Source organism: Micromys minutus (assembly GCF_963924665.1).
Source record: "Micromys minutus genome assembly, chromosome: 6".
NCBI lineage: Eukaryota > Metazoa > Chordata > Mammalia > Rodentia > Muridae > Micromys > Micromys minutus.
Genome location: NC_137975.1, coordinates 36,258,004 through 36,272,074, shown reverse-complemented (window position 1 = coordinate 36,272,074; position 14,071 = coordinate 36,258,004).

Here is a 14,071-nt window from a genome sequence, read left to right as displayed (position 1 = left end):
GAGATGGAAGAGAGAATCAGGGGAGCCGAAGACAACATTGAAAACATAGACAAAACAGTTAGAGAAGACGCAAAAACCAAAAAGCTCCTAACCCAAAATTTCCAGGAGATCTAGGACACAATGAGAAGACCAAACCTAAGGATAATAGGAATAAAAGAGGGAGAAGAATATCAACTAAGAGGCACAGTAAATATCTTCAACAAAATTGTAGAAGAAAACTTCCCTACCCTTAAGAATGAGATCACCACGAGCATAAAAGAAGCCTTCAGAACTCCAAATATGTTGGAATAGAAAAGAAATTCCTCTTGACATATAATAGTCAAAACAGCAAGTGCCCAAATCAAAGAAAGAATACTAAAATCAGTAAGGGAAAAAGGTCAGGTAACATATGAAGGCAGATCAATCAGAATCACACCTGATTTCTCAACAGAGATTATGAAAGCTAGAAGAGCCTGGAAAGATATCATGCAGACCCTAAGAGAGCACAAGTGCTAGCCAAGGCTGCTATACCCAACAAAACTATCAGTCACCATAGATGAAGAGATGAACATATTTCAAGACAAATCTAAAATTACACAATATTTGATCACATACCCAGCACTACAACAAATTATAGGTGGAAAACCCACCACAATGATGGGAACTACATCATGATAAAAACGAAAAAACTCCTAAGCAAGAAAACCAAAAGAAAAAAGAGACACAGACACAACTCAACCTACAAAAGCAATAATGGCAGGAAACAGCAACCACTATTCCTTGATATCTATTAACATAAATGGACTCAACTCCCCAATAAAGAGACATAGGCTATCAGACTGGATACATAAAAAATCCAGCATTTTGATTCATACAGGAAACCCATCTGAGACACAAAGACAGACACTATCTCAGAGTAAAACGTTGGGAAAAAAAACTTCCAAGCAAATAGCCCAAAGAAGCAAGGTGGGGTGTCCATTATAATATCGAATAAAGTAGATTTTCAACCAAAAGTTATCAAAAAAGATAAGGAAGGACACGTTTTACTCATTACCGGGGAAATCTGTCAGGAGGAACTCTCAATCCTTAACATATATGCTCCAAATAAAAAAGCAACCACATTGATAAAACAAACCCTAAAGCTCAAAAATACATTGTGCCCCACATAATAATAGTGGGAGACTTTAACACCCCACTCTCGCCAATGGACAGATCATGGAAACAGAAAATGAACAAGGACACTGTAAAACTAGCAGAGATTTGAACTAACTGGAATTAATACATATATACAGAACATATATCTGAAAGTAAAAGAATACACCTTCTTCTCAGCACTCCATGAAACCTTCTCAAAAATTGACCACATAATTGGACACATAATGAGCCTCAATCGATATAAGAAGATTGCCATACTCCCATGCATCCTCTCAGATCACCAAGGTCTAAGGCTGGTCTTTAGTAACAACAAAGACAACAAAAAGCCCACATACCCATGGAAACTAAACAATACTCTTTTAAATGATACCAGGGTTAAAGAAGAAATAAAGAAAGAAATTAAGGATTTTCTAGAATTCAATGAAAATGAAAACACAACATACCCAAAGCTATGGGATGCAATGAAAGCAATACTGAGAGGAAAGCTCATAGCCTGGAGTACTTCCAAAAAGAAACTGGAGAGAGCATACATCAGCAACTTGATACCACAGATAAAAGTTCTAGAACAAAAGGATGCAGATACACCCAATAGGAGTTGATGGAAAAAATAATCAACTTAAGGCAGAAATAGACCAAATCAAAACAAAAAGAACCATCGGGGGAAAAAAAAAAACAAGAGCTGGTTTTTTGAGAAAATCAAGATTGATAAACCCCTAACCAGACTAACTAGGTGGCAAAGAGAGAGCATCCAAATTTACAAAATCAGAGAGGAAAGTGGAGACATAACAACTGAAACTGAGGAAATTCAAGAAATCATCAGATTCTACACAAAAGCCTATACTCCACAAAGTTGGAAAATCATGAAGAAATGGACGAATTCCTAGACAGATACAGGATCCTAAAGTTAAATCAGGACTAGGTAAACCAACTAAATAATCCTATAACACCTAAAGAAATAGAAGAATTCATCAAAAGCCCCCCAACCAAAAAAAGCCCAGCTCCAGACAGGTTCAGTACAGAATTTATTCAGACATTTATTGCGGACATAACACCAATACTTTCCAAACTATTCCACAAGATAGAATCAGACGGAATACTATCTAACTCACTTTTTGAGGCTAAAATAAGCCTCGTTCCTAAACCACACAAAGACCCTACAAGGAAAGAGTACTTCAGGCCAAACTCACTTATGAACATTGATGCAAAAATACTCAACAAAATCCTTGCAAATCAAATTCAAGAACACATCAAAACGATCATTCACCATGACAAAGTAGGCTTCATTTCTGGGATGCAGGGATGGTTTAATATAAGGAAATCCATCAATGTAATCCACCATATAAATAAACTGAAAGAAAAAAAACACATGGTCATCTCATTAGATGCTGAGAAAGCATTTGACAAAATTCAACACCCCTTCATGTTAAAAGTCCTGAAATAAACAGGAATCCAAGGTCCATACCTAAACATAACATAAGCAATATGCATCAAACGAATATCCAACATCAAATTAAACTGTGGGAAAATTAAAGCATTCCCACTAAAATCAGGGACTTGACAAGTCTGCCCAATCTCGCCCTACCTATACAACATAGTACTGGAAGTCCTGGCTGGAACAATTAGACAGAAAAAGGAAATCAAAGGGATACAAATCGGAAAGGAAAAAGTAAAAATATCAGTCTTTGCAGATGACATGATAGTGTACTTAAGTGACCCCACAAATTCCACCAGGGAATTCCTACAGCTGATAAACAAGTTCAGCAATGTGGCTGGATATAAAATTAACTCAAATCAGTAGCTTACTTTTATTCAAAGTACAAACATGTTGAGAAAGAAATTAGGGAAAAGATACCCTTCACAATACTCACAAAAACTATGAAATACCTTGATGTGACTCTAACTAAGCAAGTGAAGAACCTGTATGACAAGAACTTGAAACAGTCTAAAGAAGGAAATTAAGGAAGATCTCAGAAAATGGAAAGATCTCCCATGATTATGGATTGGAAGGATCAACATTTTAAAAATGACCATCCTACTAAAAGCAATCTACAGATTCTATGCAATCCCCAACAAAATTCCCACCCAGCTCTTCATTGAGTTGGAAAGATCAATGGGCAATTTCATCTGGAATAACAAAAGACCTAGAATAGAGAAACCAATCCTCAACATTAAGAAAACATCTGCCGGAATCACTATCACTGAAATAAAGCTATGTTACAAGGCAATTGTGCTGAAAACTTCATGGTACTGGTACAGAAATAGGCACGTGGATAAATGGAGAAGAATAGAAGACCCAGAAATGAGCCCTCACATATATGGTCACCTGATTTTTGACAAAGGAGCCATAAACATTCAATGGAAAAAGGACAGCCTATTCAACAAATGGTGCTGGTCCAACTGGTACTCAGCATGCAAAAAAATGAAAATAGACCCTTTCTTATCTCCTTGTACAAACCTCAAGTGTAAGTGGATCAAAGATCTCTACATTAAACCAGATATACGAAAACTATTAGATGAGAAAGTAGGGAAAATCGTAGAAAACATAGGCACAGGAGAAAATTTTCTTAACAAAACACCAATGGCTCAAGCTCTAAAGTCAAAGATTAACAAATGGGACTTAATGAGATTACAAAGTTTTGTAAGGCTAAGGACATTGTCAAGAAAACAAAACGGCAGCCAACAGAATGGGAAAAGATCTTTACCAATTGCACATCAGATAGAGGCCTAATATCCAAGGTATACAAAGAACTTAAAAAGCTAGACACCGGAGAATCAAACAACCCTATTAAAAAATGGGGTACAGAGCTAAACAAAACGTTCTCAATTGAGGAATATGGAATGGCTGAGAAACATCCAAAGAAGTGCTCAACATCCTTAGCCATCAGGTAAATAAAAATCAAAACAACCCTGCGATTCCACCTCACACCAGTCAGATTGGCCAAGATCCAAAACTCAGATGTCAGCAGATGCTGGCAAGGTTGCAGAGAAAGAGGAACACTTCTCCACTGTTTGTGGGGTTGTAATCTGATACAACCACACTGGAAATCAGTTTATTGATACCTCAGAAAATTTGACATAGTACTACCTGAAGACCCAGCTATTCCACTTCTGGCATATACCCCAGAGACACTTTAATATACAACAAAGACACATACACCACAATGTTCATAGCAGCTCTATTTATAATAGCCAGAAGGTGGAAAGAATCCAGATGTCTTTCAGTAGATGAATGGATAAAAAATTTGTGGTACATTTACACAATGGAATACTATCAATCACCAGAAACAATGACTTAACCAAATTCTTAAGAAAATGGCTGTATCTATAGAATATCATCCTGAATAAGATAACCCAGTCACAATAGAACAGACAAAATATGCAGTCACTGATAGTGGGATGCTAACCCCAGAGGCTCGCACTGCCTCAGAAACAACTCACAGACTGTGTGAAGTTCAACAAAAAAAAAAAAAAAAAAAAAAAAAAAGGAAAACAAAACAAAACAAAACAAAACAAATCAAAAAAAATTCATGCTCAATTCTTACACACCAAGAACACATTGACAAATTCCGGGTTACACCCTGTCTTACATGTACTTTTTGCTCATTTAAAAAAAAGAATTTGTTACATATTATATATTCACATAATAAAAATAATTAATAATAAAAAATGGAGTACAGAGTTAAAAAAAATTCTCAACTGAGGAATACTCAATGGATGAGAAAGACCTAAAGAAATATTCAACATCCCTGATCATCAGGAAAATGCAAAACTAAACAACCCTGAGATTCCACCTTACACCAGTTAGAATAGCTAAGATCAAAACTCAGATGACAGCAGATGATGGCAAGAATGTAGTGAAAATGGAACACTCCTCCATTCTTGTTGGGATAGCAAGTATGTACAAACACTCTCAAAATCATTCTGTCAGTTCTTCAGAAAATTGGACATTATTCTACCTGAATATTCAGCTTTTTCACTCCTAGGTATATACCCCAAAGATACTCTACCATATAAAAAAGACACATGTTCTTCCATGTTCATAGCATCCTCATTTATTGTCGCCTGAAGCTGAAAAAAAACAAGATGTCCTTCAACAGAGGAACTGATACTGAAACTGTGGTATATTTACATAATAGTGTACTACTCAGCTATTTGAAATAATGACTTTATGAAATGTCTAGGCAAATGGTTGGAACTAGAAGCTATTATCCTGAGTTAGATAACCCAGTCACAAAAGACCACACATGTTATACACTCACAGATATATAAGTGGATACAAGCCACCCTAAACTCTGAATACCCAAGAAAAAATTCATTCACAAATCTTATAGAACTCAAAAAGAAGGAAGGCTAGCATTTGGATGTCTCAGTCCTTCTTATAAGTGAGGACCTACCACTCACAGGAGGAAATGCAGGAGCAAATAGAGGAGCAGGAAATAAAGAAAAACCATACAGAGGCTGCCTCACCTGGGGATTTACCCCATATTCAGCCACCAAACACAACCACGAGTGCTGATGCCAAGAAGTGCTTAATGGCATGATCCTGAGATGGATGCCCCCTCAAGGTCCCTGTCATTGTCATACTGATACAGTTTAGGATACTTGCAACTAACCATTGGACTGAGCAAAGGGACCCCAATGAAGGAGCTAGAGAATGGACTAAAGGATCAGAAAAAGTTTGCATGGAAGAACATTATGAACCATAAAACTTCCAGAACTCCCAGGGACTAAAACACCGACCCATGAGCACACATGGAGAGACCCATGGCTCCAGTTTCATATGTAGCAGAAGAAGGCATTGTCTGGCATCAGTGGAAGAAGAGGTCTTTGGGTCTAGTGAAGGAACAGTTTCACAGCCCAGGTGAATGCCAAGGCACTGAGGTGGGAGAGGGTGTTTGGGATAGAGAGCACTTCAAAAGCAAGTGGTGGGTGAGGGTAATGGGTATAGAGAGAAAGGGGATAAAATTTTAAGTGTAAATACAGAGACTTCCCAATAAAATGAAAAACTAAGAGGTGGTAAATTTGGAGACAAATAGTGGAAATATTTAGGACTTAGGGAGAAGAGAGGAAGACATGAGAATTATGTAAATCCAGTACTCATAAATTGTTCTTTATTTGATATATTATTTATTTACATTCCAAATGTCAACCCCTTTCCAAAAGGTTTCCCCTCTAGAACCCCCCTATTCTATCTGCCTTCAGCTTTTATAAAGGTATTCCCACCACCCACCCACCTACTCCTGCCTCTCTAACCTGGCATTTCCATACACTGACACGTTGAGCCTTTCCCTGACCAGGAGACTTTCTTCTCATTGATGACCAACAAGGCCATTCTCTGCTACATATGTGACTGGAGCCACGGGTTCCTCCATGTGTGCTCTTTTGTTGATGGTTTATTTTCTGGATGCTCTGTTGGGGTCTGGTTGGTTGATATTTTCGTTCTTTCTATGGGGTTTCAAACTTCTCCAGCTCCTTCATCCCTTTCCCTAACGTCTCAATTGCACTCCTCATGCTTAGCCTAATGGAAGGTTGTAAGCATCCACATCTGTATTTGTCAGAATCCAGCAGAGGCTCTCAGGAGACAGCAATATTAAGCTCCTGTCACATGTCATGTCTTAGTATTCTCAGTAGTGTCTGGGTGTGATGTTTTTATATGAGATGGATTCCCCAGTTGGGTTATTCTCTGGATGGTCTTTTCTTCATTCTCTGCTCTACACTTTATCCCTGTATTTTCTCTGTTGAATATTTTATTTTCCCTTCTAAGAAGGACTGTATCATTCAAGCTTTGATCTTACTTCTTCTTGAGCTTCATGTGTTCTCTAAATTGTATCTTCGGTATCCTGAGCTTTTGGCTAAAATCAACTTATTACTGAGTGCATACCATGTGTGTTTTTTTGTGACTGGGTTCCCTCACTCAGAATGATATTTTCTAATTCCAGATGCCTAATTCTACTTGCCTTAAGGATTTCACAAAGTTATTGTTTTTAATAACTAAGTAGAGCTCCATTGTGCAAATGTATCACATTTTCTATATCCATTCTTCCATTGATGAACATCTGGGTTATCTCCTGCTTCTAGCTATTAAAAATGAGTATATAAATAAAACTCATAAAATATTAAGTGTTACTAGTATAAGAGGCAAAAATAATATATAAATATGTAAATACATTTATTCTTCATAATTATGTGATGGAATTTTTTGTTATTTGGTTCTATGGTGTCATGTAAACAAAATTGCCAGATACATTTCAAGAAATGGTTTATTAGAATTATGATGTTATTCAATAATGTTATTCAATAACTATTTCATGTAAATGTGCTAAGAATCACAGCAGGCATTGAAGCCATTGTGTTTTAAACTCAGGTTAGCCCAGCAGGACATTTTGGAACCTAAAAGAGATTAGAGCAATTATGTGTGACAACTACATAAATGTCAACAGTAATTTAAAACATGAATGCATTGTGAAAATGTTTTCAGTTCAATATTTTTTTTGAAAGCAAATAATCAGTGTGATGTTTTTGGAACAATAGGTTAACATGATACATATTGACAACTAAAACAAACAGCATACTTGAGGAAAAAGTTTTAGAAAAATGCAATGTCATTTGTTACTAAATATATTAGTAATACCTATAGAATTTTCTAAAGTTTTATTTCTATCATATCTCACAGGTTTGGTAGAATTTCCTTCTTTGTCTTTAACAGTGGTACTTGGTAATGCAGGTTTCTGTTGACAGGTTTGTTATTCCAATCAGCACTTCATTTTTGAAGCTTAAAAATTTTATTAGTGTTATTCTGTCCACTGTATATAATATAATTATGTTATTATGTTAGTTGTACTATTATGTCCAGTTAAAGAATATTTAAAGTGAGTATCACATGCAAATCCACTGTGAGGTTTCTTATACAAGAGGGTAAATTTTGTAGTCTCAAAACCAATGATAAAACTTAATGAACACATTTACTTATTATTCAGTTAATACTCAATAAGAAGAAGTACATTGCAATAGACATTTAGGTTGTGGTGGTATTTTTTTTTTCAGATCCCTCAAATATATCTAAATCAGAACAATCTGAAAAGTATGCTCTTTTGCAACTGTATTAGCACAAAATGTGTAATACATTTTGAAATAAAATAGTTTCACCTGTTACGATGTATCTTGTTACTTATCTGTGACTAATGAATAGATGGAACAATCGATGCATTGATATTTCAGTCAGTCATCTATTATCACAAATATGTATAATGAATGCAGCTATGTTTATAAATTAAATGGATGAGCCCCTTGTACTTCAAGATTTTTTTTTCTATTAAATCTTTGTGTGTGATATTAGAATAGCTTCAAAGTTAAGGTAAGCTATATATTATCTTATAAATGTTAGAATTTTCTCTTTTAATAGTCACATATTAAGAACTACACATGAAAATGTGCACTTCCACATGGAGTGTGTTATAATTGCAGCACAACTGGCATTTATCGGGGCTTTCAATAATCATAAATCATTCTGTTGTCCTTAACAGAGGAATGGATACAGAAATTGTGGTATATTAACACAATGGACTACTACTCGGCTATTAGAAACAATGACTTTACAAAATTCCTAGGCAAATGGATTGATCTTGGGACTATCATCCTGAGTGAGGTGACCCACTCACAAAAAACAAATATAATATGCAGTCACTGATAACTGGATACTAGCAACAGATACCCAAGAAGCATATGAAGCTCAAAAAAAGGCCAAAAAATGGAAGACCCAATTCTTCTTAAAAACAAACAAGCAATTTTTTAGCACCATCTCAGAGTGTGGTACACCTAGATTTTAAATCATTAATATTTCAAGAGCTAAGAATGTAGCCTTGTGGCAATTCTTGGGATTTAAAAACCATTATGTTTAATCTTTTCACACCAAGAAAGCTTAGACTTTATGCTCGGTGTAACTAGTAAAATTTCAATGCATACTATCAAACCTTTTAAAAAAAGATCAAGCACTGAAATAAAAATTCATATATATTTGTCCAAAAATGCTTTTAATATCTGTACATTTATCTCTGTTATTTTAAAATAAAGTTGTATAATTAAAAAAAAAACATTCTGGAGAGACACAAACCTGGTGAGAAGGGGTTCCGACTAGCCAGGGGACAGAGAGATCTCTGCTGAGCGTGCGGAAAGTGTGCCCCTGCCCTGCCTGATAAAGGGACCAGGAACGCAGCATTGGACCCTCTATTCCCAGCCGGCAGCTTTTGGGTGCAGAACAAGGGCTTGGACCATCCGCTACCAAAACCAAAGGAGACCCAGAAAAACACAGGACTGGCAATAACCGGTTGAGAGTGGATTCTGACTAACCAGGGGACAGACAGACATCAGCAGAGCACAGGGAAAGTGTGTGCTTGCCCAGCTTGATGCAGGAACATAGGAACCCGGCAGCATTGGGCCTTCTGTTCCCAGTCAGCAATTCCTTGATATCTATTAACATAAATGGACTTAACTCCCCAATAAAAGACATAGGCTATCAGACTGGATACATAAACAAAATCCAGCATTTTGCTGCATACAGGAAACTCATTTCAAAGACAAAGACAGACATTATCTCAGAATAAAAGGGTTGAAAAAAAACTTCCAAGCAAATAGCCCAAAGAAACAAGCTGGAGTGTCCATTCTAATATTGAATAAAGTAGATTTTTATCCAAAAGTTATCAAAAAAGATAAGGAAGGATACTTTTTACTCATTAAAGGGGAAATCTGTCAGGTGGAACTCTCAATCCTTAAAATATATGCTCCAAATACAGAAGCACCCATATTCATAAAAGAAAACCTACTAAAGCTCAAAAAATACATTTTACTTCACACAATAATATTGGGAGACTTTAATACACCACTTTTGCCAATGCACATATCATGGAAATAGAAACTGAACAAGGACAAGCTAAAACTAAGAGAGACTATGAACCAACAGGAATTAATAGATATCTATAGAATATATCATCCTAAAACAACAGAATACAACTTCTTCTAAGCACTGCAGGGCACCGACTCGAAAATTGACCACATAATTGGACACAGAACAAGCCTCAATAGATATAAGAAAATTGAAATACTCCCATGCATCCTTTATGATTAACATGGTCTAAAGCTGGTCTTTAATAACAACAAAGACAACAAAGAGCCCATATACACATGGAAACTAAACAATGCTCTATTAAACGATAGCAGGGTAATAGAGGAAATAAAGAAAGAAATTAAGGATTTTTTAGAATTCAAAGAACACGAAACCACAACATACCAAAAATATGGGATGCAATGAAAGCAGTACTGAGAGGGAAACTCATAGCTCTGAGGGCTTCCAAAAAGATACTGGATAGATCATCCACTATCAACCTGACAACACAGTTGAAATCTCTAGAACAAAAGGAAGCAGATACACCAAAGAGGAGTAGACAGCAAGAAATAATCAATCTTAAGGCAGAAAAAGGCCAAAGAGAAACAACAAAAAAATAAACAAAACCAAGAGCTGGTTCTTTGAGAAAATTAAAAAGATTAATAAACCCTTAGCCAGACAAACTAGAGGGCAAAGAGGGAGTATCCAAATTAACAAAATCAGAAAGGAAAGTGGAGAAATAACGACTGAAACTGGGGAAATTCAAAAAATCAACAGATCCTACTACAAAATCTAATAATCAACAAAGCTGGAAAATCTGGAGGAAATGGATGAATTCCTAGACAGAGACAAGATACAAAAGTTAAACCAGGACCAGGGAAACCCCATCTAAATAATTCCATAACACCTAAAGAATAGAAGCAGTCATAAAAATCCTCCAAACTGAAAAAAAAAAAGGCCCATGTCCTGATGGGTACAGTGCAGAGTTTTATCAAACATTTTTTGACACCAATACTTTCCAAACTATTCCACAAAATAGAATCAGATGGAACACTATTTAACTCATTTTTTGGGGCTATAATAACCCTCATCCCAAACTACACAAAGACACTATAAGTATAGAGAACTTCAGATCAATCTCACTTATGAACATTGATAAAAAAATAGTCAATGAAATCCTTGTAAACAGAATCAAAGAACACATCAAAACGATCATTCGCCATGATCAAGTAGGCTTCATCCCTGGGATTCAGGGATGTTTTAATATAAGGAAATCCATCAATGTAATCCACCATATAAACAAACTCAAAGAAAAAAACCACATGGTTATCTCACTAGATGCAGAGATGGCATTTTATTAAATCTAACACCACTTCATTTTAAAAGTCTTGGAAAGAACAGGAATTCAAGGCCGATAACTAAACATAATAAAAGCAATATACAGCAAACCAACAGCCAACAGCAAACTTAGCCGTGGAAAACTTGAAGAAATCCCACTAAAATCAGGGACTCTACAAGGCTGCCCACTCTCCCCCTACCTATTCAACATAGTACTGGAAGACCTGGCCAGAGCAATTAGACAGCAAAACGAAATCAAAGGGATACATTGGAAAGGAAGAAGTAAAATCATCACTATTTGCAGATGTCATGATAGTGAACTTAAGCAACCCCACAAATCCACCAGAGAACTCCTACAGCTGATAAACAAGTTCAGCAAAGTAGCTGGATATAAATTTAACTCAAACAAATCAGTAGCCTTCCTATATTCAAAGGACAAATGTGGAGTAAGAAATTAGGGGAAGGATTCCCTTCACAATAGTCACAAACAATAAGAAATATTTTGGTGTAACTCTAACTAATCAAGTGAAGGACCTCTATGACAAATAATTCAAACCTCTAAGGAAGGAAATCCAGGAAGATCTGAGAAAATGGAAAGATTTCCCATGCTAATGGATTGGAAGGATCAACATTTTAAAAATGACGATCTGACCAAAAACAATCTACAAATTCAATACAACCTCCATCAAAATTCTAACCCAGTTCTTCATTGAGTTGGAAAGAGCAATGTGCGATTTCATCTGGAATAACAAAGACCTAGAATAGTGAAATTCATCCTCAAAAACAAGAAAACATCTGCAGGAATCACTATCCCTGACCTCAAGATATATTACAAGGCAATTGTCCTGAAAACTGCATGGTACTGGTACAAAAATAGTCACGTGGATCAATGGAATAGAATAGAAGACCCAGAAATGAGCCCTCATGTATATGGTCAACTGATTTTTGTCAAAGGTGCTGTAAACATTCAATGCAAAAGGACAGTGTATTCAACAAATTGTGTTGGTCTAACTGGCACTCAGCATGGAGAAGAATGAAAATAGACCCTTCTTATCTCCTTGTACAAAGCTCAAGTGTAAGTGGATGAAAGATCTCCACATTAAACCAGGTACACTGAAACTATTAGAATAGAAAGTAGGGAAAACCTTGGAACTCATAGGCACAGGAGAAAATTTTTTGAACAGAACACCAATGGCTAGAGCTCTAAGGTCAAAGATTGACAAATGGGACTTATTAAGATTGCAAAGTTTCTGTAAGGCTAAAGACACTGTCAAGAAAACAAAATGGCAGCCAACAGAGTTGGAAAAGATCTTTACCAACCCCACATCAGATAGAGGCCTAATATCCAAGGTATACAAAGAACTTTAAAAGCTACACACCGGAGAATCAAACAACCATATTAAAAAATGGGGTACAGAGCTAAACAAAACCTTCTCAATTGAGGAATATCGAATGGCTGAGAAACATCGAAAGAAGTGCTCAACATCCTTAGCCATCAGGGAAATGCAAATCAAAACAACCCTGAGATTCCACCTCACACCAGTCAGATTGGCCAAGTTCCAAAACTCAGATGACAACAGATGCTGGCAAGGATGTGGAGAAAGAGAAACACTTCTCCACTGCTGGTGGGCTTGCAAACTTATATGATCACTCTGGAAATCAGTCTGGCAATACCTCAGAAAATTGGACATAGTACTACCTGAAGACCCAGTTATTCCATCTCTGAGCATTTTTCCCCAGAGGTGCTGTAACATACAACATAGATACATGCACCAAAATGTTCATAATAGCCAGAAGCTGGAAAGAACCCAGATGTTCTTCAGTAGATGAATGGATATAAAAATTGTGGTATATTTACACAATGGAATTACTCAGGTATCAGAAATAATGACTCAACCAAATTCTTAAGAAAATGGATGCATCTAGAGGACATCATCCTGAGTGAGATAACCAACTCACAAAAGAACAGACATAATATGCAGTCACTGATAATGGGATTCTAACCCCAGAATGCTCTGAACACCCCAGAAACAACTCACAGACTGTGTGAAGTTCAACAACAACAACAACAAATATATATATATATATATATATATATATATATATATATATATATATATTAGTTAAAATAGAACTGTATCACATCCCCCTTTCTCCCTACAGCCCCTCTGAGACTCTCTCCTATCCCCTCAAATTAATAGCCTCTTTTCGCATATGATTGTTACATATATACATATGTGTAAGTATATGTACCCACGAATACTTAATTACAACCTTAAAAAATGTACTCGAAATGTACCCTAACAAATAAATAAGTAAATAAATAAATAGATAAATAAATAAATAAATAAATAAATAATCTGTTTTCACAAATTATTCACTGTAGCACTGCAATTTCCCTGATCCTTACTATTTTTTCATCAATATTATGCCAAGGTATAGCAATCACCTCTAATTACTTTTCAGCAGTCCGTTTTTTCACAACAATTTTTCTAACAATTCAAACTTTAGATACTTTTTAAAAACTGTGTTAGATTTCATGATAAACCTAGTTTCTCCACTCCATAAGTCCATATCAATAAATTTATGCTTATACTGTTTTATGTTCATTTCATCATTATCCTATACTCTTAAGTACTATTTACTCAGTTTTATGTTTGAATTAATTAGAAAACTCACTAAACTCTATTGTGATGTAGAGCATTTCCTTATGGACTCTAC